At 34.8% G+C, this 27,022-nt stretch overlaps 1 protein-coding gene across 1 annotated transcript in view; it reads right to left on the bottom strand.

Annotated features, from left to right (window-relative positions):
* Positions 1 to 26,273, bottom strand: part of LOC123678742 (homeotic protein spalt-major-like) — a 151,681-nt gene extending 125,408 nt beyond the window's left edge. Inside the window, exon 1 of the mRNA XM_045615906.1 lies at positions 26,145 to 26,273. The gene's annotated coding sequence lies outside the window, so the exon portion shown is untranslated. The remainder of the gene's footprint in view (positions 1 to 26,144) is intronic.
* Between the last annotated feature and the right edge of the window lie 749 nt (positions 26,274 to 27,022).

Raw genomic sequence — 27,022 nt, 5'->3', positions numbered from 1 at the left:
ATCTAGCTACAAATCTATATCCCCACATGCAATCTGACAGCCCCTCAAAACCAACAATGCAATAAAGGATGAAGGAATCTGGATTTCTCCTTTTAATATCCATCGACTACGCTCCATCTGATCCAACAGTCCGAGTTCTATGCCTCCAATAAATCTGTCACAACCGACGTTTGCTAGACATGCAAATGTTCCTGTATGATGGCTGAAAAGCTGAAATTGTGAGCCTAACATGCCGATGGACAACTGGATATGGCCTAATAAATGGACGGCGGTAGCTTCTGGATGTCGTCCGTCAAAGACAACAGAATGGGTTGTTGACAGCCGTGCACACAATATTCCTCTATAGAAATATTATTCTATATTCGCGGTGCCGAAAGGAGGGTTAGGTTAGGTTGTAATTCAGAGCTGGTTTTGGGGAATTATTTACGCGATGTGATTCAGAACAATAGGGATGCGCAGTTATTAGTAAACATCAGCGGCCTCTATTGAGATGATCGGAGTTATGATGTGGAGTTTGGACGTTCTTACTCCAACTGCAGGCTGACGTGTTCTTTTTTGATGCCGGCTCAATTTATACCAGAGAGCTGGAGGATCTGGATTAGGGATTCATCAAGCCAACTAGCTTGACATTTTAACCAACTACTTGTTTTGAAAATCAAGCTCGTGAAAAATTACATACTTGAGCTTATCTTGACTTGATTTTAGATATTTATTGCTTGACTTGATATCAAGCTACTTGGTATTAATTGAGCTTGATATATATATATATATTTCTGCAATCTTGTGCGCGCTTAGACTAACTAAGGGGATGCCTCGAGCGCCGAAAGGCTGAAGCATTCGCCAGTGAGACTTTATTAACAGTTTTCTCACATTTCTATGAAATATATTGTTAGATTTCGGTAGTTTCAGAAATATCTTTCCAAACTTGGCCAAAATGGCCAAGGATTTTTTATCAACGTCAGCTTCTTCAGCTTCTGTTGAAAGACAATTTATTTTCCAGGGCTGCTATTACAGTTACAAAAACCTGCAATAGGTTAGGCGACAAATCTATAAGATGCCTCATGTGTCTAAGATCATGGATGGAAAATTATGAGATTGAACAAAGCCTGGAGGTTTCTCAATATTAGGAAATTGCAATAAAACAACGATGAATTATTCCATTGACATATTTTTTCATTATTTCTCATTCTGTTATAATTTATAGTAATTTAATTTATGTTTCTTTTCCAAAAAAGTTGATATTTTCGGTTCTTTTATACAATAAGTTCAATAAATAAAAGTGATTTTTGCAAAGTTCCTTCTCATTACATCATTTTCATATTGATGTGACACTACACAATGAAACTACTAAAAATCAAGTAGCTTGATATGATTCAAGTACTGGATAAATAAATACTTAACTTGAAAACTTGACTTGAAAAACTACTACTTGACTTGAGCTTGACTTGAAATCAAGTCAAGTTCAAGCCAAGTAGCTTTAAAATCAATCCAATCAGTGAATCCCTAGTATTTTGGGCGCATGGTATATTGTTCATTGAATATCTTGACAAACCATCATCGGTGCATTTTATATATACCGTTATACAATCGATAGAATGCGAAAATTTAGTAAAATCGTCCTCAAATACAGAAGAGAAAATTCTCCTTCAGCAAGACAATGCTCCTTGTAGAAAATCGATGAAAAACATAGTCAAATTGAACGAACTACACTCCCAACTGCTTGACTACCCAGCTCATTCTTCAAATCTGGCTTCAGGGAGAGATATTTGGCTCTGATGAAGAAGTGATTGCTGACGTTGAAGAGAAAGCAAAGACGAATCTTTGTAGAGAAAAAGTATTGAAAAGTTAGAGGTGCATTGAAGTACTTGTATCACTCCTGAAAGTAACTATGTTGACAAATTATACAAAAAAAGTTTTTACTGGATAGCTCGGGACTCACAGAGTGAAAAATAATCACTTTCACCTCTCAAATATGGACATTCATGTAGAAAACACTATGTATACTCATACTCGATTCCAGCCAAAACCTGCCATCATTGTATCAAAACACTTGGCTGAATAATTTCGCCAACATTTCATGCTGTCAACCAAATGTAATCCTGAACGAACACAGCGCATTATGACTGAGATTATGACAACGGGCATCAAAGGATTAAATTTGCCATTTTTTAACGGGGCAAGTACATTTCGATGTTCTAATCTAATCGGCTGCCTCAATCCCCAGTGTCCTATTGGAGAGTGTGTATATTTGTTATCACTGGAATCAGCATAATCTCCATCATTCCACATGGGGTGAAGACCGTTGTGGATTTTGCCATAACGGGCTGATGTTTACTCACGTTATATCCCAACTTATGTATTTGATAGATGGACGCAGGATTCCGCAGGTGTTTTGATTCCCAGGGTCCGACGAAGTGCAGATTATTGAGTTATATTTAGGTATTTTGAGGCGAAAGGTTAGAGTGATAAATATGAGGGTAACACTGACGTGAAGTCAGGATAGAGATGTGCAAACTCGGAAAAAACATGACTCGAGTTGAAGATATACATATTCGAATAAAATTTCTGTTCACACAAATGTTTCGTATAGCGAGATACGGAGAGTTTTCTGAAAAACTGTCTTTTTTGCTCTAAATTTTTTGAAAGAGATATTTCAAACTAAAAATCGATTTTTAATAGCTCGTTCAATTTTTGAAACCGTGTTCATGCAAAAAACATCTGCATTTCAATATATCATCAAGAACTATCTAATAATGAATAATTTACCAAAAAAATTAAAAATACTCATGGGGATGTTTTATTTTCTTGCACAAAAACGGCGCTCCGTAAGAAAAGAGCTTGTGAGATTTTGTATCAAAAATTGAATGTGGAATTTAAAAATTATTTCTCTATTTCAGTATCGTAATGAGTTCTTTACAGTATTGGAAGCAGTGCTGCAATGAACTCATTACAGCATTGTTTTCAGTTATATTTTTCATTTTGTGGTTGTCTACACTGACTTCCGATCCTATCAAATATTTCAATACATGTCGATTGTCAATATAATATAATTTGTATATATTGCAAGGATTTGCAACATTATTCGCGATTTCTCTCAATTCTGGTGGTGTTGAATCGAATTCGTCAGACATAATTCACAAATTTAATGCGTAATTATAAATCATTTCAAATTTCGAAACGTTCGATTCAAATTCAAATTCCGTAATCTGTCAATTTTCGTAGTAGTGACACCAACTGCCAAGAAACAATATAAAAGTTACTAGGATGTACACATAATATGAATTTTTTATTGAATTTCGACAATATTCCATAAAACTTGACTGAAATAGAAAAAATATCGTATAATACTCGTTGCAAAAGACAATTCCAACAGTCATGCGTTTCGAATTTCGCATTCGTGTTGGAAAAGGAGCCCATAATGCAGCTTGTTTTTGAATATACTATCTATTTTATCTTGAAATTTTTTGATGGCATAGCACTTTTCTCCAGAAAAAAGTCATTACCCATATGCGCGCGTATGATGAACATAAAATTCTCAATTACATGTTAATAAAGACGCAATAAGAATCTCTGGAATCTTACTAAATTTTATTTGAATACCTTGATCGTGAGTTTAAAGAAACTCGTATCTCAGAATACGAAACTGTCATCATTTTTTCATTCAGACTCGTCACCTGAAGTTGGTTTCACTTATTGACTAACACCCTGTATACAAAACCAGTAGGTAGAAATTTTGACGGCCTAGGTCGTAAAAGTTAATTTTTGTGGACCGAAAGAAATCTGGTGAATAACGTTGCATAGCGGAGATTCATAATATTCGATTAGAATATTTTACGGTCTGAATTTGCTCCAAGAAAGTAGGCATTCTTGAACAATTACAGAAGGAATATCATTTTTTTTCTGTAGAAATCCAGTGCGGAGTGTGAATACTTCGAAAACGAAACTCAATAGATATACCCCTCATAATAGTTCTAATGGTTTCATCTTCTCGTCTAGTAAAACATAAAGAGTTAAAATTAAATGATCTATGTGCGTGTCAAACGGTTGAAAGCCAGAGTCATCATTCAAATGTCTCGAGTCGTAAATAATAACGCAGGTTCGAAAGTGTTGGAACGGATGATCTCGATGTAGAGCAACCCTTTTACATCCCACCGAGCTGTATATAAATGACAGACTTCCAAGTGTCAACCGGACGGAAAATATATTTACCTTTTTCGAAGAACGTGTAAAGTTTGCCCTATAAAGAATTTGCAAAAGTAGGACGAATGAACAAAGGACGCCTAATGTAGCGTGGGGGTAATTTATGACGTCTTTAGAGAAATGTTATTATTGTTGTGAAAGAGTTGTATGGGTAGAAATGAAGGGTTGGTTCGACCTTCACTGTGTATCTAAGAATTTATGGTGTAAATGATATTCATTTTTGTTTTTGCGCGCTTGTTATAAGACAACAGCGGGTTATCATTTCGCCCAAATATGCAGTGGCGTCAATGGAGAGGGGGACAGGGGGTGTCCGCCCCCCCCCTAAATTTTCCCCTCTGCCTGAAATATCGCTTGAGAAAAAAATACTTGGATATGGAAATCTTGCCCCCCCTTAAAAAATCTAATCCCCTAAATTCTTGAAAGCTGGCGTCGCCACTGCAAATATTTGTAATTTTAGAATTTTCAGCCAGAATGTGCTTTCAATGTTTAAGTTTGGCTCACTGATGAAGAATTTGTGATAATAATAAAGTCAATTTCATGAAAAAAAATGTTTGAATTCCAGAATAAATTGTATGTGATATTAACATAATCAGAAATTTCGAAAATGTTTCCATGAAGATAATTAAAAGAGAAAATAATTACATACATTATCAGGGAAAAAATATTTATTTGTTTTACTAGGCAGAAAAGTAGTAGATTGACTGATAGTTCATAGCTTAGCGAGTCTAGGAATTCAGCTAAAGAAGTCAATCTACTTTGCTGCAGAGTTGAACATATAATTTTTTCTCCGATTGTTTTTAATGATATTTGTAAAATATTGTATTTGCAAATTATTACAATTCCCAGAATCTTTTACTTTTTTCTGTAGTGACAAATTAAAACAAAATTCGATAGAAATCTCAATTGTTGGAATGATTAGTTGCTATGGAAATGTATACGTCCATAATAAATATAGTATGACAACTTATGTTTATTCCCATTGAAAATATTCATTTTGCTGCAAGTGCTTACTTTGCTGCCTAGGCAGAAAAAGTAATAATTTGCTGATTGATATGTTTAAAAAAATTAATATTTGCTGTCAATCGAAGAAAATCAAAAATACCACTCATAAATAATGATAACTTCACATCTGGTACTGAAAAATTGTCAAACCTATTCGCCTCAAAATTTCGAACCATTTTGATAATATTTGTACCATTTAAAGAGTCTTATATTTGGGATCCCAATTGTATTTATTGGTTCACTCATCATCTTATCTTCCTGTTTTAACCATCACACCAAGATTTTAATCGGTTTTTGAATGTTCTTGAATTTTTCAAATTCTTGTGTTTATCAGGAATAATTTCATAAATTGTTTTGCTAGAAAGGTTTGACTTCTTTGATTTTGACCTACACTTTCATTGCATCTAACTATAGTCGGTAATATCGATTGCATACTGCTATAGGTATCGAAAAGCTGTTGACCGAGGAAGAAATGCTTTGTTTGAGGATAGGTTGCAAGACTCATTTTTGTCTAACTTCCAAAGATTTTATCTGGTTCCGAAATGGGACTCAACTTTTACTTGTTTCATGTCACTAATGTTTTCAAGTTACCTAATGTTTAAACTTGAAGGTTAGGCCCCTTATCTTATTGACGAGGTTGTTTATGTTCTTATTCCATATTAGATGTTGATGAATACTTGACATACATATTTTGTTTTTGTAATCAAGGAGTCATTGTCAACTTCCAAATTTTTCATCTGCGGCATAGTTATTTGGACTGTATATACACTGTGTCCGTAAAGTATGGAACAAATTCATTTTTAGCTAAACATACCATTTTAAGAAATAATCCTGTAACATATCGATTTTTTATTTAAATTTACCGTATTTTAAAATAATAATCTAATATACAGGATGAATTACTTCCGACTAAAGACGTCACCGTCATTTTTTTAAATGGAAAACCACCTTTTTGTCTCAATTTTCCGATTAATCTAGCTGAGCTGATTCCAAAAATGTATCACATGTTGATTACAATTGGTACAGGGTGGACAAAAATACAATAGTTTTGCGTGTGCTCATAAAGTAACGTGTAACATTCTTTATTAGTTAAATTAATAATATTATCAAAAATACTTATTGTCTAGCGGCAATTGGTTTGAATGTAACATCCTGTAGTTTGTTACATTTTTAGTTTGATAAAAATGAGCTTTTTCCAAACATGTTTGGTACTTGTGGTCTAACAGACAGAATATGAAAGAAATTATTTCTTATTTTTATACATTTTTATTAATCTAAAAATGTAACAAACTACAGGGTGTTACATCCAAACCAATTGCCGCTAGACAATAAGTATTTTTGATAATATTGTTAATTTAACTAATAAAGAATGTTACGCGTTACTTTATGAGCACACACAAAACTATTGTATTTTTGTTCCACCCTGTACCAATTGGAATCACCATGTGATACATTTTTGGAATCAGCTCAGCTAGAGTATTCCGAAAATTTAAACAAAATGGGGGTGATCCATTTAAAAAAAATGACGGTGACGTCATTACTCGAAAGTAATTCACTCTGTATATTACATAATTATTTTTAAATACGGTAAATTAAAATGAAAAATCGACGTGTTTCAGGATTATTTCTTAAAATGGTCTGTTTAGCTAAATATGAATTTGTTCCATACTTTACGGGCACAGTGTATATTCAGTTTTATCAACAAATTTTGTTTGTGCTCTTTCCTTTAATTTCGTATAATTTTCTGAATTATATTGTGCTCAATGTATGATATTATTCTATTTTCTTAGAGGCTTGGGCTCTTTTCACTATTGCTTATCTCCTCTACGCCCATGAATGTTGTTCTACGTAATAAATTCTTATTAAAACCTTAAGATTGACCGATCCTTCTCGATATGTGTCCAATGCGATTTTTTTTCAATTTGCAGTCGATCAGTTAATAAATATCGTTGCATCTGTGTGTCCATCATGCAAATGAGTCGAAAACCCCCATTCTCAATACATCAATACAATCGCAGAGGCTTCTCAGTCCCCAGCCCAAGAGAGACTCGGCCTCTTCCTCAGCCGAGTCAACTCCCAGAGCAGGTAAATCCACCTATATTGGCCATTATTTATGTTTCTTTCATCGCACAATCAGATATAATCACACAAAATCCTAATCAATGTTAATTTATGGCCCTGGACCCTAATAAACTTATATGAACCCTTTGTTTTACTCTGTTTTTGGGCGACGTTTAATAATGAGCCGAAAAAGCACTTTTAACAGTTTCAAATTTCGGCCGTGGGACGTTTTTGAACCTGAAATATGTCTCGTGTCCCCCTGATATAAACATATCAACCAGTTCCACGCTTGTTCGGCTTTTTTTCCTCCAAATTTTTTATGGCGTCCGGTCGGGTATTAAAATTATTTTAATGTTCTTTGAGTTGAGAAAATTGAATCGTGGATGAGAAACATCGGATAAAAATTATTTTCGAATCGGTGTAATAAACTACGGTGATTTCGCGTGAGATGAAATTGCCATTTGGGATTGACCGAGTCCCTCTGGTGGTTCCTTGATCTCGTATAGCCATATTTGAAGTTGTTGGAGAGGCTTGTGAGCAGATGGTACCTAAACGAAACATGGTTGTTTTCGTTTGGCTCATTATTTTCAACGAATGACCTTTGAGATGTTTTTAATATTTTTTTGTATAATTAGTTGAGTTTGTCATTTAGACGATTATTTTCCACAAAATATTATTTTGATTTTCACAATTTTTGTTTCAATTTGAATTTAGTATCTATCTGAGAAAATATTTTGAAAATTTCGGGTGACCCAAATTCGTTGTCTTAGTGAGAGGATCTCATAATCCCTTTGAGCTAAAAAAAAAGTGGATGACACATTTTCAAGCTCGATTTTTGGGAGAATGAATTCGGTGAAAACGGCAACCTCAGGAATTTAACTGTTTTCAAGCTAATATAAGAGAAAATTGAATGTAACGAAATTCTTCATCACTGGTAATATGGTCATGAAACAAAAACATTCTCCAGGCACTTTTTTTAGTAAATTCTATTGGTGTAATCATTTGTTTTTTATAGCAATCTGTATTGAAGTTGAAGTTAAAAATTTCTGTTACAGATGAATTGCTTTTTTCTCATATTTGAATGATTTGTACAATGATATATAAATTTCTTATCAAACTATAAAAATCATCAAAACTTTCAATTTCACACGAAAAATCAACCAAGTGTTAATCTGCGAACTAATAATTGAAATATTCGGTAGCAACCAAGCTGTATGGATTTAACACCTGTTGAAAAAAAACGAACACTATTTATAGACCAAAGGCCAATTGGCCATCGACAGTATTAGTCCTGCAGCGTTTGTTGTTTTTTTTTCAACAGGTGCTAAATCCAGACACCTTGGTGGTTCAATTTTTAGTTCACACCGTTAGATCAAAATCTTGAAAACTTCCAATTTTCATTATGATGAATCGATTCAAATAAAATAAGTGAATCGATGGCAACAATTCAAAAAATTCAATACAATTTTCTTTTTTTAGTATTCATATTCAATATTGAGAACATTCTGCAATTTTAACGATAGAAATATATACACAGGAAATGGGTTGTCCCAAATCTTACAAGCAATGAATTCTCTGAAGGTACCATCTCGAGATTCAAGGCATGATGCACCATCTACCAAATGGGACCGTCATTCATGGAAGCGTCTGAGTGAGACTAGTTCGAGAAGCAAAAGCCTCAACCCGTAGATAGTACAGACTTTCATTACTCTTAGGAAATATTGTACGATTATTAAAGAGAGTGAAGTGAATTTTGTTGGTACTTATTGTACAGAAGAACCGAAAATATCAACTATTTTGAAGAAGAAACATAAATTAAATCAATATAAATCATAACAAAATAAAAAATGATAAAAAAATAAAGTTTCTTCATTTTGAAAAACCTCCAGGCTTTGTTTGATTTCATAATTTTCCATTCAGGATCTAAGACACATGAGGCATCTTAAAGATTTGTCGCCTAACCTATTGCGGGTTTTTGTAACTGGAAAATTGTTTTTCAACAGGAGTTGAAGATCCTTGCGTTGGTGAAAAATCCTTGGCCATTTTGGCCAAGTTGGGAGAGCTATTTCTGAAACTACCAAAATATACCAAAAGATTACATAGAAATGTGAGAAAACTACTAATAAAGTCACACTGGCGAATGCTTCAGTCTCTCGGCGCTCGAGGAATCCCCCTATTTAGTCTAAGGGTGCACGAGATTGCAGAAATATATGCCGTGCGACGTGTGCATATCAAGCTCAAGTATAATCAAGTAGCTTGATATCAAGTCAAGCTATAAATATCTAAAATCAATTCAAGTCTAGTTCAAGTAAGTAATTTTTCACGAGCTTGATTTTCAAGTCAAGAGGTTGGTTACAATGTCAAGCTACTTTGCTTGATGAATCCCCACAAAAGAGCATTTTGACAATGGCTAACATCCATTAGAACATCCACCGTATTCACCAGATTTGACCCATAGCGATTTCCATCCACCAAAACTGAATAAATTAATACGTGGAAAGCGTTTTTCTTCAAAGGATGAGATCATAACAGCTGTAGAAGCGTATTTTGCAACCCTTCTAAATTCTCGCTTCAGGGTTGGAATTCATAACTTGAAATCTCCTTGGAACAAGTATAATGATGTTCAAGGAGGCTATAATGAATAAAAAAGTGTATTTCAACCATAAAATTATGTTTTCCATTCGAAAACAATTTCCCCGAAAGCAACGTCACAAATCGACCGAAATCCCAACCGTGCATTAAATTTCATCAGGCTCATCCTGTATCAACCTCAATTTTCTGCATTGCTCATCGAGTACATAAATCCTCGGACAGCCGCGTCTCTTCAACCTCGTCGCCACCGTTTGAAGATTCCTAAAAACTATTGAATCGAGTCTCGCGGTCATTCTAAATCAAGCATGTTTATGAGATTTATAATTAATGTACATATACAGAAAGATGCAACTGCTGGTTTCCTTTATTCGCCGAAGACCTCGTTAGCAGTTATCTCTTTTTATTTCTTTTCTTCGCAGAGAGACGTTTAATTCTTGTACCGAAAAGGAGAGGACGGGGACATATTTTATTTCATAACGTTACATACGATTATGGCCACTTTGTTTAATTAACAGATGAGAATTATTGGAGTTTCTCGATCTGTGTTGTGCCATTTTATCTGTCCAGGTGTTCATATGCGGAACTTGAGGACATCGAGATGATCGTTAACTTTATTATCATCGGGTTTTGTATCATTTTCTAAAAACGATCATAATGTTTTCTTGGTATAGTGCAAAGAGTCGTTGTTAACCTTATTCGCAGGTTTATTGAAGTTCTGTAACGAAATTCATTCATATGGATGAATGAAAATGATTTATCATATTATCTTTTGTACATGTTGAGGCTGAAGAAAAGTGCTTTATTATACCTACTTCGTAGTAGATGGCCTTCTAGATCAATTTTCTGTCATCGAGTGGTCTACATCTTGATGACAACTTTTTGAAATCCAACTACATCATATTTTTCTTGAGGAATTTTTTTCTTTATTTACTTATTTATTACAACATGAAACAAAAACATTCTGCAGGTACTTTTTTCAGTGAAATCCATTCGTGTTATAATTTGTTCTTTATAGCAATCAGTTTTGAAGTTATAATAGCAACTTGTGTTTTTTTTAAATGTAAACCATAAAAATTAAACAAAATAAATTGATTTTTTCTACTTTTCGAATATCTAATATATAACCTGATATATAAATTTCTTATCAAACTGTAAAAATCATACAAAGTTTCAATTTCACACGAATAATCAACGAAGTGATAATCTGTGAACTAATAATTGAAATATTCGGCAGCCACCAAGGTGTCTGGATTTAACGCCGTTAGATCAATTATCTCTTTTTATTTTTTTTCTTCGAGAGATGTTTAATTCTTGTACCGAAAAGGAGAGGACGGGGACATATTTTATTTCATAACGTTACATACGATTATGGTCACTTTGTTTAATCAACAGATGAGAATTATTAGAGTTTCTCGATCTGTGTCTGTGTTGTGCCATTTTATCTGTCCAGGTGTTCAATCTCATATGCGGAACTTGAGGACATCGAGATGATCGTTAACTTTATTATCATCGGGATTTGTATCATTTCTAAAAACGATCATAATGTTTTCTTGGTACAGTGCAAAGAGTCGTTGTTAACATTATTCGCAGGTTTATTGAAGTTCTGTAACGAAATTCATTCATATGGATGAATGAAAATGATTTATCATATTCTCTTTTGTACATGTTGAGGCTGAAGAAAAGTGTTTTATTATACCTACTTCGTAGTAGATGGCCTTCTAGATCAATTTTCTGTCATTGAGTGGTCAAGATCTTGATGACAACTTTTTCAAATCCAACTACATCATATTTTTCTTGAGGAATTTTTTTCTTTATTTACTTATTTATTACTTCTTTTTACAACATGAAACAAAAACATTTTGCAGGTACTTTTTTCAGTGAAATCCATTCTTGCTATAATTTGTTCTTTATAGCAATCAGTTTTGAAGTTATAATAGCAACTTGTGTTTTTTTTTAAATGTAAACCATAAAAATTAAACAAAATAAATTGATTTTTTTCTCCCTTTCGAATAATATATAACCTGATATATAAATTTCTTATAAAACTGTAAAAATCCTCAAAAGTTTCAATTCCACACGAATAATCAACGAAGTGATAATGTGTGAACTAATAATTGAAATATTCGGCAGCCACCAAGGTGTCTGGATTTAACGCCGTTAGATCAATTATCTCTTTTTATTTCTTTTCTTCGAGAGACGTTTAATTCTTGTACCGAAAAGGAGAGGACGGGGACATATTTTATTTCATAACGTTACATACGATTATGGTCACTTTGTTTAATTAACAGATGAGAATTATTAGAGTTTCTCGATCTCTGTTGTTGTGCCATTTTATCTGTCCAGGTGTTCAATCTCATATGCGGAACTTGAAGACATCGAGATGATCGTTAACATTATTATCATCGGGTTTTGTATCATTTTCTAAAAACGATCATAATGTTTTCTTGGTATAGTGCGAAGAGTCGTTGTTAACCTTATTCGCAGGCTTATTGAAGTTCTGTAACGAAATTCATTCATATGGATGAATGAAAATGATTTATCATATTCTCTTTTGTACATGTTGAGGCTGGAGAAAAGTGTTTTATTATACCTACTTCGTAGTAGATGGCCTTCTAGGTCAATTTTCTGTCATTGTATGGTCTAGATCTTAATGACAACTCTTTGAAATCCAACTACATCATATTTTTCTTGAAGAAATTTTTTTTTATGAAAAATTAAAAGTTCTCACAGAGTTCAAACGATTTTTCAGATTAATACGATTAAGTAGATCGCAAAAATGCCTGTAGTTTAGCGATTTGTTCTTCATTTCAGAAATTATGACCTGTAAACTGAAATTCTCAAAAAAAAAATTATTATATTCTCGATAAAGACAACTCTTCTGCAGGCAAGATATGGAATTGAAACTTCAATAAGTTTTAGATCGAGGCTCGATCTATGACAAACAATTATTTTCAAGAAGGCTGTGGCCACTATTTTAGAAGAAATACGATTCTTGTATTGAAATTCAATTTTTACTGATTTTTTCCCGAATTTCGAGTTAAGTTTTTTCTTGAACTGTGAATTCTACAAAAAATCGGTGAGCGGTGTTAGAAATGACGATCGCTAATAGGCCAAATTCCGTTCTCACCTGAAAATTTTTTTGTCGAGAATTTTCAGCCAAAAATTCAATCATGGGGGGTTTAAAACATTTTTTCAAATTGAAATGATAACGTTCATCACGAAAATGCTTGAACTTGGGCGATAAGTACCTTATTTCAGAAATTATTGGTTATAAACAGAAATTTTGAAGAAAAATCGATGATTTTCTTGAGGCTGCCTTCTCTTCTATGCTCAAGCCAAAGAATTGAAATCTCATCATGTTTCCTCTCCCCTAAAATTTGACATATAAAGGCTAAAATAATTACAAGATCAGAAGAACTATAATTTTCGCGTATTATTTCGATTTATCTTAGCGCCGCAAAAAAAACAGGCTCCCCTGTTTATAAAAGCTGACGCCGCCACTGGATTGATGCAAAATATAGGTACCTACTATTGTCGAATTAATCAAAAATACACAATGTAGAAATGAAGACGATATAAAGAAAGATAACAGGAATATACCGAAATTGTCAAATATGAATATAAGTGAAGTGAAAACCGTTCGTACGAGCAACAAAAGACCGTCAAGCAGGAATTTAAAATTGAATGAGCAGGAGAGATGACACAACGGTCGAATTTAAATGATGTCCAGTCGACGCAATAAACCTGTCAAGTTGTGGCATGGCCATGTCACTGAAATATCAGACGTTGCAACAAAGCGACGACTGCAGCTAACATCCCCGCCAGAGCCAGAACCACAGAAATAGATATGCCTTTTTTGGCCATCCGAGATGGACAAAAGATTATTTAAACACATTAACGTGTGAAGAAGACTTAAGTAACTGCATAGCGGAGACGTGGAGGTCCCTTTAATACTAATTTGACGATCTTATCGGCCTCCATGAAAAAGTATTCGTTTAGGATATGCGTCTCCGACGTATGTTATGATCTTTTTTGACGTCAGAAGAATTTATATTTCGATGACGATTAATTCATAAAAAGTCTGTGCTCCGGTGGTAAAAACCGGTACAAATTATGACATGAATGATTTCGTTCGAGTGCATACGTCATGAAGTCAGATGAGGAGTGGAATATCAAGGAGGGCTTTTATTTGTATGATCAACGTATAGCGAGAGGAGTTCGGAATTTATGAAATATACAAATTCGAGTAGTAGTTTGATATTTTTTTCGAATATATTCGCATATATTTGTCTATTTTACGCTTTTGTTACCTAAATGAACCAATCAGAAGCTTCAGTCAAATTCGTATTATAGATAATACAAACTTCACTGATTGGCCAGTCAAGTTCAGTGTTTTCAGATGTGTATGTAAAAATTCAACATCTAATAAAGATAACTCTATCCAATTTCAGATTCTTTATCTTTCATTCAGTTTGAGAAATAATCTAATAAAATTCCACTCGTAATAGAATTTATTCTATAATTATGTCTTTGATTTAACAAAAATATTGAGTTGCTCGAAGGAAACACCATGAGTCAGCAGCAACTCTGTTTCCTTATGAACAAATAGAAGTCTATTTCAATAAAATAAATTATTTTATTTTCTAATTATTGGAATTCCGAGTCCTCACCGTGATCGAGGTGAAGTATACAGGGTGTTTCAAATTGGAGGTACAAAAAAAAATGAGAGATTCCTTGGATAATTTTAAGAAGAAACTATCAATATATACTTGCAAATACTTTGTTTTAGGGATACTGGAGGTTTCTTGCAGTCCTACTCTTTTATTCTGATTATACCAATTTATTGAAACCTCAGCTAAAGATTAGGTAATACGTACCAAAATTTTGAATTATTTATTAATCCCGCCTTACTATATCTTTATAATGATTTGGATTTTCTTCAGAATTACAAAAGAATTGTTTCAATTTTTTTTCTCGATATCTTTAGCAGATACGACAAAACTTCAAGAAATAGTGTAGTTCTGGACTAGTTTCTTTTTATATTTTTCTAAACTACCAGTGGTCCACCAAAGAGAAAATGAAGAAAGAAGTGAGCACTTTTCCAGAAAAAATATCACTCTATAGATTTGCATTCGAAAATAGCAAATCACATGATGAAAACTTCAAATGGAATATCTATGCCAAATTGTGAAGGGAAGGTGCCATGAGAAAAATAAAATAAACAAAAAAATCAAACTGTATATCGAAATTAAAGCGTTCGCAACGTCTTTTTATGAAACATCCTGTATATGGGTTTGTCCTTGTGTATAGTGTATAATGTAGAGTGTGGTAATGTTCTGCTGGCCTATTTTTCTGCCACATATGCTCCTGCTGATAAGAATACAAAATTTTAACGACAATTTTTTAATTGTACTGAAATGCAATGTCTACCTTCATCATTAAGATTATTCACACTTAATTGATCAGAATTCATAGAAAATGTATTTGATAATTCGTTGAAGAATGGGAACACCTCTTGGAAAGAATTATATTTCATACATTAAATGTCAATAACAACATACGAATACATCAAATACCTCGACCTTGAAAAATAGTGTTCAGCAGTATAGTAAAGGTGGTAATAACAAGTACCCAATTGTTCATCCATAAATGTTGTATAAGCAATAATATATCGATAACGATGACTATTAAAGTCTGTATATTACTGGGCCACGAAATCAACATATGTTTTTTCTTTGACCTATTACCGTTAAAACTTCTTTTATTGAATCTTAATTGAAGTGTATTGTAATAAAAGGCAATTATAAGGTGAATTAATAATTTTTCGATATTCAGTTCCATGGTATCCATGTTTTTATGACGTCAATTAAATTATAATGACATAAATTACACGAATTATATTCAAATTTTGTAAGTGAAAACTATTGATTGTTCGAAGTCCAATAAAACCAACAATAAATTTACCGTAGATGGCATATTTAATGTGCGAAAGTAATACATCTGAAATTTCGAATTCGAGAATGACATAAATTATCATTTGAACAAAACATTTCTTGGAGACTTGCATCTATCAAATTAATTGATTTAGAATTAGAAGTTTAAAAAAAATCAGGTTTTGATTTATTTTTCTGTTATAATTTCATTCATTGTTTTAATTTTCAGGGATTGAAGTCTGAGTAATATAAATGAAGTAGATAGTTCATGCCAAAATTATCCAGTGGCCTAGATATAGGGATGGGATGATCCTTTTCCTTTTTCCGAAAATCTATTATATTATATTATAACGGGTGTTTTTTTTCGAGGTATATAACTTTAAGTTGGCATTTCTATTCAAGATGACGACCGATTTAACAGTTGTCAAGTGATTTATTCTCAGTTTGGTTTGGCAATTCATCATGAATAGAATCACGCCTGAACAACGCTTGCAAATAGTGCAATTTCATTTCGAAAATAATGGTTCTGTGCGGAATACGTATCGCGCACTACGTCCATTTTATTTTGCTTAGCGATGAAGCGCACTTCTGTTTGAATGGCTACGTCAACAAACAAAACTGCTGCATTTGGAGTGAAGCTAATCCTCAAGTGTATGTCGAAACACCGTTACATCCAGAAATACTGACTGTTTGGTGCGCTTTATGGGTTGGTGGAATCATTGGTCCGTACTTCTTCAAAAACGACGATGGCCAGAACGTTACAGTCAATGGTGATCGGTATAGAGCCATGATTACTAACTTTTTCATTCCTAAATTGAACAGTCATAATGTCCAGGAGCTGTGGTTCCAACAAGACGGCGCAACATGTCACACAGCTCGTGCCACAATCGATTTATTGAAAGACACGTTTGGTGACCGCCTAATTTCACGTTTTGGACCTGTGATTTGGCCTCCAAAATCTTGTGATTTAACACCGCTAGACTACTTTCTGTGGGGCTATGTAAAGTCATTGGTCTATGCGGATAAGCCACAAACCCTTGACCATTTGGAAGACAACATTCGCCGTGTTATTGCCGATATACGGCCACAAATGTTGGAAAAAGTCATCGAGAATTGGACGTCCAGATTGAACTACATCCGAGCCAGCCGTGGCGGTCATATGCCAGAAATCATATTTAAAATGTAATGCCACAAGATTATCTTGCGGATAAATAAAATTCATGTCAATCGAATGATCCATCGTTGTTTTATTGCAATTAATTAAAGTTCTATAGCTCTAAAAAAAACACCATTCATTATCTAGACTTGAACACCTAGAAATTGAAACAATGAAAGAAATAATAATAGAATTATAAATCTGGACCACCCTGTATGCGTCCTAAAATTCAACAAGAATAGACCCTGAATTAGAAAGAGCCCGAAGCAACAAAACTATAAACATTGAATAAAAAATAGAGATACGTATTAATCCTTCATCTCACCATATAGGACCAAGTTAACCAGGTGTTCAATATGAACGTTCAGCTGAAACTCTCTGTTTTTATGCGAATAGCTGCCCCCTTTATTGTTTTGCTCCTAATTGAAATACCTTATTAAGCATTATGATTATATGCAGTCATTTCGAAATGAATCAATATGATATCAGCAATGAGCATTGTGATGCTTAAATGGCGAATTCTATTATTTCGAAATTGTTCCGTTGAGGTGAATTGATCTATCATAGCGTCATTATTTTAGCTTATCGCTATAAGGTGCCTATTGTGGAAACGCATTTTTAATGTTAATTCTATTATGTTATACCCATATGGATTCCTGGCGGTATCATTTCTCTTGTGTTCCGAATATAAAAACTGAAGTAACTTTATTGAAGCAATTCGACCATAAAAACACCGTTACCAGCAGCGTTCAGTTATGTCATGAGAATCGAGAATGATTTTTCCTGCTTTTTATGTTCTCAAATGCCGCGATGATTGACATTTCAATCGTTGGTACGAGTTTAAAAATCAATTACCGGAAAAATGTTTTCGAGCTTATGAAAAATATATTCGAATTACCGGACTCTTGTGAAAATTACCTCAATTAGCTCATTAAAATTCAAAATTTGTGTGTTAGATCCAGTTCGTTTTTACCATAGAGTGATAAACAAAGATAGAGGGAGTATACGCAATTTTTACATGTCCCCAACATGGTTAGATTACGCTGTCGGATTGTGACATATTTTCAAATCCACATTTTTACTATATCGTTATGAATGTATAGTATATTGAATGAAATATATTTATTCGAGTGATATTTTTCCTAATTGTCGAATTTAGAATATGCTGAATATTTATTATTTTCTGTATCCATCTGCTGAAATCCAAGGTTTGGCAACTTTTGCTCTCCTAGTGTCATCCGTTGTTTCACGTCGTTTGGCCTGCTTGATGTTTGTTTTCTGAATTTTTGATATATTTAGGTATTCATTTCAATATATTTTGAGTTCATATGAACGTTGATTCACTATGGGACATACGAATTACGTTCTTTATGGAGAAACTCGCGAATTGAGTGAAATATCGTATCACTGATATGTTTTCATTTCCGCGCACCTTATGTCAAATTTGATAGTTCATGTTGGGGACAAAATTCTCTTACTGAAAATGACATATGCTCCCTTTATCTATGTTTATTACTCTGAGAGCTGAACTCACCTATGAAATATTCGTAAAACGTCACTCAATAAGCTTGGTGCACAGATGGAACCACCATCAGGGCCATTATGGTTAGTGCCAAGATTTAAAAGATGCTTGTCAATATTCTGGAAGTTAAATCTGTATGGAAATAGTGAAGGTTAAGTAACAGATACATTTTTTGTTGTTTGAAATGTAGATAGAAATGAGTTTCGTGTGTTGCTAATGCTCCTTGCAGCAATCTATGAAAACCATGGTCACATTTAAGGAATTGCGCTTCAGACTGCTTGACCACCCAGTTTAATATACAGATCTGGTTTCCAGCATTTTTTTTCAGACCTCAAACAAATGATTACTTGATGGATATTCTTTATCATATCAAGTATAAAAAATGTTTGGAAATTTTTCATTTCATCTTGAAATAAAAAGAATATGCTCTTTATTCAGTTTTTATTTCAGATTCTTCAACACCAAACAACATTTTCTAGATCTTTGAAGTACTTGATTGGTCGCTGATTCATTTTCAAAGGCATTTGCTCATAGAAAAGACCATTGATATCTAAAGATACGTTTTACTCGGACAGTTTCCGTCGACCGCCACGTTTCGACGACTTCATCTAACCAATGGCATTCTAGCAATTCTGTAGCTGGGCGGAACTACGCAATTGCTGGGATCGCTATTGGTTGAATAGAATCGTTGAAACGCGGCTGTCGACGAAAACGTTACAAGCCTCTGGTTAAGTTGTGACTTGATAATGTTCTCTTAGTACAGGTCTTGGAGAGGTGTTAGTCTGTGTTATATTCACATAATTTTGCCTTAGAGGTTGACGATGTCTTCTTCTTTTTAAGTAACTATACCTATCGAAACAGTACATTAGGATTAAACATGCATATGTATTAATGGTTCTCGCCATATCTTGTTGTTGAGGTTTGTATTCAGGATTTTTCTGATTCACCTGAAGAACTCAATTGAGTTTCCTCATTCAATATCTCAATAAACATCATTAATATTACACTAATGGTGGTATACTACCATAAACTGAATGGGGGTAAATTCAACGTATAATTTCCGCTCCCCCCCTGAGGTTTTGAAGACTCAACCCATCGAACACAAATTTTCATCATGGTGCACGTCGACGGTGATTAGGGCGTTATCTAACGTTGGGCCGATAATATGAACAGAAGTGCAAGAGTTGCCTTCCCACTCACGTAGAGAACATGCACCCATAAATTATAGCAACATCGAATGGTCATTAATGCGCTGGTGGCGCCCCGCCGGTGGTCCGGTCCACCGTCCACAGAAGGCACAAACTCCGGAATATCTGATACATTTGAATATCGTCTCGGGCCAATAGAAATGGGCCTCGCATGATGGGTCGGTTTGGAACAGTATTTTTCAGGCTAATTATCTCGGGAAGTCGTGAATGGGCTAGGTATATGGACGAGGCTGCTAGTCATAATCAGAGATTGTGGTCGCGCACGAAGAATTTGTATGAGGGAGGTTTTGAAGACAGAAAAACTTGAATACTGCTTAGTTTCAAGTGATAAACTCTCATTTCCTTACTAGGTTGAGTTTAATTATACAAACAGCGGATTAATACTTTCGAACAGACAGAGTAATGAACATAAATAGAACTGTCATAGAATGGTTCTAGTCACTAGCGCCCCACGTTGGGTGCCAATTGATATAATATATGTAATAGTTGAATTTCATTTGAACATTTTTATTGAAATATCGGAAAAATACGTTCGAACCTCAGAATAATAAAGATAGATAGAGGGAGCTTATATCATTTTCAGAAAGCAAATTTCGTCCCCAACATGAACTATCAAATTTGGCATGAAGCGCGCGGAAATGAAAACATATCAGTGATACGATATTTCACTCAATTTTCGAATTTCTCCACAAAGAACGCACTTGTCCCATGGCGAATCAACGTTTCGTTTCAACTCAAAATATATTGAGATAAATACCTGAATATATCAGAAATTCAGAAAACAAACTTCAAGCGCGCCAAACGACGTGAAACATTCGATGACACTAGGAAAGCAAAAGTTGCCACACCTTGGATTTTCTCGCTTACGCTCGTCCTGGAATTTTGTCTATTCGTCCAGAAAAACCCTGTTTTCCGGACTTGTTACGTAAATTACTATTTCATTGTTTTCAAGTATCATATTGCCTAGTTTCTCTATCATTATAAATACATGGGACCTCATTATATTCATCCCTGACTCGACCAGCCAACTATCTCACGAAGACAGCGTTCTGGATCATTTCCAGACCGCCTCCTCTTCTATACATCATCGTTCAGACGTTCCAGACCGATAGAAAGTTGTGTGAGAGTCTACGCTGACTGGAAACGAGGGAAGAAAATCTACGAGTGAGAAATCGGGCGGCATTCCTCGAGATCGCTTAGCATATTCATCGAGAACAATGAGATGAGTCTCTTGGATGGGCGTAAATTCTGCCCAACTATTCGCGGCTGCCGCAGCGTTATTCGTTATTATTCCTTGCCGCATAAAATAAAAGAATTCAAATTATATGTATGCTATTTTTTCGTCACCACTGTCCGCCGGTATGTTTATATTCAGCTCGGCTCAAATAAATATTCCAGTGGCGGGGATGCTACGTTCGTGGATTGCTGAAAGGTTGGTTTGGAAGAGAGATAGGATCCATCGAATTTGTTTTTTTTTATATATTATTCTATCCATATCAATCATTCATGCTGAATTGGTCCCATTTACAAAAAATTCATCTTCATTCTCCAGATATTCTCTGAAATGATAGCAATGTTAATTGCAGTTCAAACCCTTGGAATTATTTTTCTGAATTGTTGCTATTTGTTGATATTGCTATTGGTTTTCACATAAGATTTGAAATATAGTGAGCCGGAATTGATTATAAAGTCTTTTTGTTTCTTAATTGGCAATTCAATACATGGGGAGAACTTTATTAGACTGATAGTTATAAATTGTCTTGAATTTGATATTGCAAATTGAATTTTTGGTATGTAACCAGTGGATAAGATTAGATCTAATTGACCTATTGGCCTATTGTGCCCCCATCAGAGCTATTCTCTCGATTACGTGATCTACAGCTCGCTTTGCAGTTCTAGAGTTCTAATGAACTCCAGTATCTGGGATGGCTTCAAGAAGGCTACCTCCTCACTTCTAAAAGTTTCATGTCCAAAGCAGATTTTGCATTGACTAGTGATGGCGAGGCATTCCGTCACCAGGTGATCCGGAGTTTCTTCCTCCTCCCCACAGAATCTGCACTCGTCGTTTTCTGTTAGACCCATGAGGTGTTTCCTAAGGCAGCAATGCTCTGGGAGTATATTTTTGCTGATATTCAGATACTTCTTGAATCTCTCAGTGCCAATGTTTTGAAGAAACTTTTTGGAATGATCCAAACCAGGAAGATTTCGCCAGATTATTTCTCTTTCAGTTTTTTCCTTCTCCTGAAACACTTTCTTGTAGGAACATTTGTCTATGCCACAGAAAAGATCTGGGACGATGAAAGGAGTGCTCCTTTTCTGACAAGTGTATTGGCCTCTTCATTCCCTCTAATTCCCGAGTGACAAGGAACCCAGACTAAAGATACCTTGTTATTCTTTCCTATTTCCTTGAGTTTTCTTCGACACTCCAATACCACCTTAGAATCGATGATATATGAACTCAGTGCTTTAATCGCAGCCTGACTATCAGATTGCATCGCTATCTCACATTTCTGATAGTTTCTTGCTAGGTTAATTTCGACACATCTTTCTTTTGCAAGTATCTTTGCCTGAAAGTAACTTCGACAGCGGCCCAACGATATTGAACATTTGGTACCATTCCCGAATACTCCAGCGAATACTCATTTTGAATAATTGAAGACGTAAAAACATATGAGGAAGAATTTACAGAGAAGGAGGAAACAACTCCTCCAGAATCTCTCAAGGTGCCTGATCTCAGTATGTATATGCTACAGCTTCTCACTGTTCTTGGCACTGTCTCCTCAGGCAACACCTAATGAGAATAACATTTCCAGAAACTGGCGAATGCAGATTCGGTGGGGAGGAGGAAAATACTCCAGAACAGAATATGATCAGTGACAGTGAGACCAGGTGGTCACAAAATGCCTCACTATTAGTAGCCAATGCAAAAAATGTTCTGGATGAGAAACATGTAGGAGTAGAGATGTAACTTCTTTGTAGCCATTTCAGATAGTAAAATTCATTTGGACTCTAGCCATAAGAGGCAAGCTGTAGAATGTAGATGGTGGAGGGATGAGAACAGCTCTAATGGAGGACACGATAGAGCTTGTGGTTACTATGCGAGTTAATCCTTCAAGAGAGTAATCAGCATTGAAGAATTCTTTGAATATTATACCTAACATGTATGTGTGTGCCAGACAAAAAGATTAATTGACCTTGTCCTCATTTTAATTTTAAATGAATGAACATGTAAAAATCTAAATTATACTAAAAAGAACACAGAAAAGACTTCACAATGAAAATCAACACAAACAGAAGTCGTAAAACCAACAACAATTCAAGCTTATCGCATCAGCCGGTTATCCAGAGCTATCAGCTCGTCCCAAACCTACGCCACTGCATTTTCAGCGTGTCGCAAATAAATATCATCCTTTTTTAAGGATGCCGCGTAGCGGACAAGCCGGGTTCTCTCGGATATGCAAGTATGTTAGTTTATTACCGCAATTAGAGGATTGTGTATGTGTCGACGGTTACATGACCATCTGGTTAAAAAGTAAATGAATATGATGGCGTAGCTGCACGCGACTCTACGTCTCGACACAGGATGAATTTCTGAAAAATACACATATTCGTTGCCCTTTCTATTCTTCTATTGCTGCTGCTAATAGGAGTTTGATGGTGTGTTCTGAAGAAGGGATAATGAGGTGGGATTGGCTGATTTTATTTTCGAAGGAATATTTACTAAAGTTGCTTATTCGCTTGAATATTGTATGTTGTGATTTGTGTGAAATATAGCGTGTTTTTTTCCAGGTATATAACTTTAAGTTGACATTACTGTTCAAGATGGCGACCGATTTAATAGATGTCAAGTGATTTATTCTCAGTTTGGTTTGGCAATTCATCATGAATAGACTCACGCACTACGTCCATTTTATTTTGTTTAGCGATGAAGCGCACTTCTGGTTGAATGGCTACGTCAACAAACAAATCTGCCGCATTTGGAGTGAAGCTAATCCTCAAGTGTATGTCGAAACACTGTTACATCCAGAAAACTGACTGTTTGGTGTGCTTTATGGGCTGGTGGGATCATTGGTCCGTACTTCTTCAAAAACGATGATGGCCAAAACGTTACAGTCAATGGTGATCGGTATAGAGCCATGATTACTAACTTTTTCATTCCTAAATTGAACAATCATGATGTCCAGGAGCTGTGGTTCCAACAAGACGGCGCAACATGTCACACAGCTCATGCCTCAATCGATTTATTGAAAGACACGCCTAATTTCACGTTTTGGACCTGTGAATTGGCCTCCAAGATCTTGTGATTTAACATCGCTAGACTACTTTCTGTGGGGCTATGTAAAGTCATTGGTCTATGCGGATAAGCCACAAACCCTTGACCATTTGGAAGACAACATTCGCCGTGTTATTGCTGATATACGGCCACAAATGGTGGAAAAAGTCATCGAATATTGGAAGTCCAGATTGGACTACATCCGAGCCAGCCGTGGCGGTCATATGCCAGAAATCATATTTAAAATGTATTGCCACAAGATTATCTTGCGGATAAATAAAATTCTTGTCAATCGAATAGTCCATCGTTGTTTTATTGCAATTTAAAGTTCTATAGCTCTAAAAAACAAACACCCTTTATATTCTAAGATTATTACTAATTTCAGAAAGACAAAATAGACAATTGCTAAAATGAGTCAAGAAATGGAATGATAACCTCCAGTTTACAACACCAATCAAAGCCAAACCCTATAAACATTGAATGTACCACAGGGCATACTCCCACTCCACTTCCACATCAATTCCAAATCGATCCAAAAACGAGAATAAATCTCTGTCCTGAGTCAGACTGATCGCACAGAACAATTCGGACGGAACGAAATATAACAACGTTTACTTCAGCACATTAGGACCTACAGGGGTCGTCAGAAATACACGGCCGCTAATTATACGAAACAATATTATGTGCTACACGGGGGGATTAATTATGCCCGATACACGTAGAGGGAGTTCTCAATATACAGCACCGCACAGCTAGCCACATTACTGCGGATTTATGCCAGCCCGAGTATAACCTCGTTCGGTGCTATTAAATTAGCCGCATTCTCTCACCAGTCGTTGCTAATGTCCTATATATATCTGGGTTTGTCTGATGATATCCCGGTACGGCGATATTTCCTGAAAATCTGCCCGGTGAGGAGTAATATAACGTCTGGCAGTTAGTTCGCTATAATTGCCTGCCGAAGAAAGAGACTCGGAATTAGCAGCTTGTTCGGTCGCCATCTTGGCTCGGGTTGATCTACGATTCGAGCAATAAGTTACGGGCCCAAGGTTTTTTCGAAAATTTCGATTTTTTTGATGATATAATCACCTGCAATAGTGCAAAAGTGGTACAGGGTTATTCACTATAAATTACCCACCCCTTATCATCGTTATTATTGCCTACAGAAAAAAAAGTTGATTATAAAAGTTGTGACTAAATTTTGATCAAATGCTATCGAAAACCCATTGGCGTGTAGATTTCAGGGGATACACATTTTTTAATACTTTTTTCAACCGGAACACCCTGTATATTATTGAATTTTTGGAATGGTCTTTTTTTCCTGATTTCAAAAATATACCATATGTTACCACTATCTTATACCGTTTTCGAGTTAAAAGACATCGATTAATGGCGAATTCACTTAATCTTAACATTACTTAATCATTTAAGGAGCCGATTCCACATGGAAAAAAAGATAGGATCTTTCATATAAAGAAATTTCATTGGAGCATCCCTTGTTAAGATACAGCCCCTTAAAGGGGGTACAAAAAATTAGTATAACAATTTTTTTCACAAGCACTAAAAAAAGGACAATATTGAAATGAACCTGACGTTTTCTACTACCAAAAAGACACTTAGCTAGTAATTTATTTGGTTTACCCCATGGTTGTAAGGGGTGGAAAACGCAATCCCTGAAATTTCTTTCCAATGTAACTTTTTGTCTTATTATTTGTTTACCATTTAAAAACGTATTTCATCAACTTTTCATTTTATATCATTTTACAAATTTCTCTTACAACTTGAAAACAGTTGAATTTATAGGGTTGTGGTTTCCACTCTCAAAAATCGAGGTCGAAAATTACCTTTCCACAGTTTCCGTGGACATGGTGGCCGTAAAGAATTTATTATGACCTCGAGTTCTTCACGAATCTAACCTAATCGTTCAAGTTCTCTTTCTTGGCTCAAAATTCCAAAATTATATACATTTGGATAGTGAGATGTGCAAACAGAAATAGAGAAAAAAAAAGTTTACACTCATTAAAATAAGTTCAGAAGATTTATGGTGGGTTTCATAAAACCTTTATCGTGGTGATTTGCTCGATTAAATCATTTCAATGTTCAATTCTGACACTTTCATAGATTTCAAAGTTCAAACTATAATCAACGAGTTGATCGGTGAATCAAAGTTTTATGAAACCTGTTAGAAGTTTCTTACCTTGTTAGGTCCATAATTACCTCCCTCTTTTCTAAAAAGATCAAGTCATGTTCTCTTCGAATGTAAAATAATTGCCACTCCTATCCACCACTTCACTAATCCTCAAAATCAGATGATTAGGTAATTTACTTATCGATGCTTGTATCCAGAGAAACACTGAAAACATATTCAATTCCTTCTTCAAATTGTTTCAAACATGCAGAATCTTCTCGAATTTAGTATGACTTTCTTACTTTATCATTTTCAACTCCTTCTTTTCTTCTTTCTCATTCTCCCTCAAAAAGGAAGGATCACGATCAGTGAGAATTGAAGACTTCTGTTCCAATATAATACAAATATCCATCAGCTTTCACGTACATCTGAAAATAATAAATAATTATAAAAATCTTTTCGATACTCAATCATTCAATATCTCTTATACCTTTTCATCAAGAAATACTCATTCTTTTACATATGAATACGAATGATCATATAAATTCGCCAGAAAAGAAAGAACGGAGTAGATATTTGTCATGCAATTATCAACATAGAATGCTGTCCTTTCAAGATGCGCACAGATATAAAATTTTCCAACAACCACCCTAGTCAAATTAGGATTTGTGTTGATTCTAACATTCAAATAAATTTTATTTCAATTTTCATATTGATTTTGAGTCAATAATGAACAATTTGAGTTAAATTTTCAAATCTCAGACTGTATAGATACTCTTGAATGGTCATCATAGTAAGGCTCACCAAAATTCACAGTTATATTCTACATTTTCGAGCAGTTTCCGATCAACTACGATATATAAAGAATAAGAAGGAATAGTTACCGGAAAATATGATGAAGGCGCATCATTGCACGAGTTAAGAATCAATAAAACTTACTTTTTGTT

This window comes from Harmonia axyridis, chromosome 4, assembly GCF_914767665.1.
Source record: "Harmonia axyridis chromosome 4, icHarAxyr1.1, whole genome shotgun sequence".
Classification (NCBI taxonomy): Eukaryota; Metazoa; Arthropoda; class Insecta; order Coleoptera; family Coccinellidae; genus Harmonia; species Harmonia axyridis.
This window is presented reverse-complemented; position numbering and strand designations above follow the sequence as displayed.